The sequence below is a fragment of the Agelaius phoeniceus genome, chromosome 2 (assembly GCF_051311805.1).
Source record: "Agelaius phoeniceus isolate bAgePho1 chromosome 2, bAgePho1.hap1, whole genome shotgun sequence".
Lineage (NCBI taxonomy): Eukaryota > Metazoa > Chordata > Aves > Passeriformes > Icteridae > Agelaius > Agelaius phoeniceus.
Genome location: NC_135266.1, coordinates 55,307 through 59,963, shown reverse-complemented (window position 1 = coordinate 59,963; position 4,657 = coordinate 55,307).

The window sequence follows — 4,657 nt, the reverse complement described above, 5'->3', positions numbered from 1 at the left end:
GAATAAGCCAAACTTTGAACCTTCCCCTTTTAAATTAGGAAGATGGCAAAGTGAAAGTGGGAGGGACCAGTGCAGGAGGTGAAGGAGATCTTAGAAGTCTTTAAAGGCAGAGCATTTTCAGGGTTTAGATAGTAATGGAAGAGATGGAGAAAATTAATCAAGGGTAGAGAACATCAGAACATGAAGAGAATTAGTCAGTGGAGAAGTGTGAGCCATGGCTGAGCAGAAAAAGAGAAAGAGCCAAGAACTGAAAAAAGAAAGGGTGGATCTGGTGAGAGCAACACCAAAAGCTGAACACAGCACTGCTCTGAAGAGAAGGTGAAAGAAAGCAGGGTAGAGGGAAAGGAAGCAATGGAAAAGCAGCAGTGCAGCACTCCCCTGGCTCCTGACTCAGTTCAAACAACATAAGTTATCAATTTAGACCTCAGAAATGTCAAATAAAGGCATTGAAGACGCTAAAGGACTCTGGACATACACAGGGAGACCATGAAGGTGCCAGAGACAGATCCATTTCTTACAAAGTGCATTTCAGAAACAGCAGGAAAAAGCAAGGTAATATTAAAATCAGCAACATGACCAGTTGAATAAAGAGAAAAGAGGGAAGGAAACATTAATCAAATTAAGGGGGACAGAAGGAAGCAGCAGCTCTTGCAAATGGATGCAGAATTTAAATTTATACTTACCATGGGAAAACAAAAACAAGTCAGAGAAAGGAACTCTGATAAGGGTAACAAGATGGAAAAATAGCATCAGCAAGATGGGAGGAATAAAAAAGTAAGAATGGCCTATAAACAAGAACCCTCCCTCCAAGCATTTGAAAAATACCAAGCAGACAATTTTCATAGCAGGACCTCAGGGTGCACGACTGTACCAGAGGAAAAGTGCCTGATTGCAGGGGAAGGCATAAAAATTAAGACTAAACAGAATTTCAAGAATGTATTCCTAAGGGTTTGTTAAACTATGGGAGAGGGCAGAAAAAGTACTGGAAATTATAACTATGTATTAACACTCCACAAAGCTGCAAATTTATGAAAAATGTATAAAAAGCAAAAATCTTGAGGCATCACTCCAGCAAGGAGTCTTTCCCACAGGATAAGAATGTGCTCCATTGCTGCAGTCCCCTCCCTGTGACAGACTGGATCGGGACTGCACTGTTTATCAAGCAGCTGCCAGCAAACTGTCTGCTCTGCACTGGTGGCAGAAAATTAAAACCTTCCTTGGTGCTGCTTTCTCCTCTCAGAATAGAAAGTGCCTTCCTCCCCATTATGAAACCCATTCCCAGCCCAGAACAAAGGCTGGAAGTTTCTGGCAGCTGCAGATCTCACCACAAGAAAGCAGGGGCCAGCAAAATTCATTCCATTTCCTCCCTTGCCATCCATGTGTGGGGCCCCAAGGTGATGACATTGTGGCTCAGATGCTGTAAGGCCAAACTCATAGACCAGAGGCTCCCTGGGGACTGAGTAGATGTCTGTGTCAGGTTAGGAGATCCTGGAAGCAGAAATGGCAGCAGGATGAAACTGTGAGAAGGAGATGTTGCAGAACTGGGAGACAGAACACAGAAGGACTTTCCCTGTGCTAGTCCTGTCCATCTAAACCTCCTGGGAATAAATGGGTATGTGTGATTCTGGTTTAAACATCATGGGGATGGGGAATTCTAACTTGGGGAAAGCAGCACTACATCGGCTGACAAATATCACAATACTGGTGATCCTTGAAACATCAGGAAATTGGTAAGAAATAATGTCAGCTGCCAGCAGAGTAGATGCATTATGGAGCTGGGAGCTTGACAAAATCTGCTCACAGTCCAAATACAGATTGGATTTCGTTTTCTGAAAGTCTTCTTGTAGATCCATACTAGTCAATTTTACAATAATTTTACCACTGAAGAGACTCTGTGCCCTCATCCTCTGAATACAGAGGAGAATTTAAGGAATTAGTGATTGCATTAGGTGACCATTGTGAATCACAACTCCTTTTAACTCCTAACCAAGAGGGGTTTGAAATGCTGATCCCAGAACACTGACATTATGCCAGTAATCATTTTTACTGAAATAAATGTAAGTAATGCCAATCCTTCTTGCAGATGAACTAGATGATTATTGGTCTCTTTCAACTGTTCTATTCTATCTTTCATAGATGCTTCAAAACACCTTTTGGTCTAGCTGTCTCATTAAAGTGGAACCTCTGCTTTATTGCTCACCTAATGCAATCACTAATTCCTTTAATTCCTACTTTCCAGGACACAGACACCAATCTGTACCCATGAAGTGCTCTGTGGCACTCTCCTGGAAACAGCCCTACTGCTGACAATCATCTATTGGAAAAGCAGCAACAGAGTTTAAGTCAGAAGTTGGTTAATCACTGATGAGTGTTTAATCAGCTCTTCATGTACTACTGACAAATGTCTCACACACATCACTTCTCTCCAATGTGTCAAAAAGATAATTTTTTTTCCCTTCATGCTTTTCCCCTTGGAAGTATGAAATTTGGTCTTATCCCCATTTTACAGACAGGGAATTGAGACAGAGGTGAAGAGGAAACAATGGAAGAGCCAGATTTTTGAAAGGTTTCAAGTCACCAAAGAAACTGTGAAACAGTCAGTGTGTAACTTGTGCATTTGGAGAGAGAACAAGGCAGGGTCTTTATCTCTTAAATACAAATGGAGCCCTGAGAGGGTTGAGTCTGCTGCTCAAAGCAGCTGCAGGAACAGCAGCCCAAACACCTAAATACAGGCATAAAGGTGACTTTTGGAACTTCAGCTTCCCTCAGTGGAAGTTAAAGGCTTCTGTCTTGCTCAGTAACTCTTTGAAAAAAGTTCACACCGTGCAATAACTCAAACTGCAGTTTGGCCTGTACAGATGATGCCTAGAGAGGCAGACCTGGAACAGAGGCTAGACAGAGTTACAGGAATAAAGCAGGGATTTAATAAAAGGCCTTTAAAGGACACACCTTGGGCAGTACAAGAGCCTGGCTGTGGCTACACCCAAGATGGACTATGGGTCAAGAGTTTTCACACTTTTATAAGTTTTGGTCCGTTTCATCTTGGGGTTAATTACAATTACAGCTCCTGATGATGCAGTCCCACCCTCCCAGACTGCTCTCCTCCATTCCCTGCTGTTTGCAGTTTTTGGGCTGAAGCTGCAGTGGTGTCCTTGGGTCTGGGCTGGAAAAGGATTGTTCTGTGTGACTGAGCTGTGAGGAGAACCTGCTGACACTTTATATGGAGTTCAGAGTTATACACTAAGGCAGTGCAGAATCTGGAAAATGTGAAATCTAAAAATTAAGGCATCACAGAGAGCAGAAGTAAATTGATCCAGTGTTTTGAGGTCCCTGAACAGCACAGACATGCCTGCAACACAGCAGAACATACAGTGTCAGTTTATCAGGAGTACCACGCCATGAGTACAATCCATGATTATTCACAAAATGCAGAGAATCACTGAATGTAAATGCAACAGATACATTTGGTAATGTGCCCTTGGAACAGGGAAAGCAGCAGGTGGCACAGGAGCTCTGTGGAAGGTGAGCAGATGAAGAGTGCTCCCACTGGGCAAAAGGAAGGCAGGTGGAGCTCGGCACCCCTTGATGTGGAGCTCAAGAGTGTCCTCCTGCACGAAGACATAATTTTCAGAACTCTAGTAATTTTTGCAAAATTGGTGATTCCAGCAGTGCCTAAAGTCTCTTGTCTTTCAACATGAACTGGATAACACAACTTTAAGAAGTTCTCAATTACTAACAAGTAGATTTTAAAAGACTACAATATTGAGTAAAAATAAAACAAAGGGAAGCAAAATATCCTGGGACAGCAATGTACCTCCACTGGTGGTATTCCAAATCAATGGGAATCAATTACATTTCTTGGAAATGTACATTGGCTGTACAGTTAATGGCAGTCATCATTCCCTCTGACAACGTGGGGCCAACCCTTCCACTACTCTGTCCAGGGCTGATACTGTAGTATGGAACAATTTCACAAGACATGTCATTTTCATTCTATAAATGTCAGCACACTGGTGCTTCCCCCAGATCCTTTGTCCAAGTTCTCTGCAAAATAAGAACAACAGAAAAGCAAAACCCCCATCCTCAGCATTCTTGTTTGCCACATCTCCTCAAGTGTTGATTCACAAACCTATCTCACTGTAATACCACTGCAAAACCTATCCGGACTAGCATTTCAGCACATCCATATCTCACTTCCTCCTTCTCTACTGCAGTCTCCACAAGGCAATAAAACAAAGCACTCTTGAAAGCCCTCGCCACTGTTTCCTGCACTTTCCTTGTCACTTCTGTGACAAGACAGAGGATGATTGTTCCTTCTCTCCGCTTCTGACATCACTGCCATTATATCTAAGGATATCTTCTAAAATTCCTTTCTATCACTCTTTTTGATGGAGACAAGATTCCAGTGAACATCAAAGAATGAGAAGATCACGGTATTTTCCTGGACAGTGATGGGGTTTTTTTGGAGATGTTTACATTCTTAACAATGACCAGGAAGCGAGTCTGCTGTGCCCAAGTTCCTGTGATTGCTTTCAGCGATCAGGGCCGGTGGATGGGTCCGGTGCAGATGTCCCTGCCCGTGTCACACGGGCGGGCCGGGCTGACGGTTCCCGCCCCGGCGGGAGGCATCGCAGTGCCAGGCCGGGCCCGCAGGGGG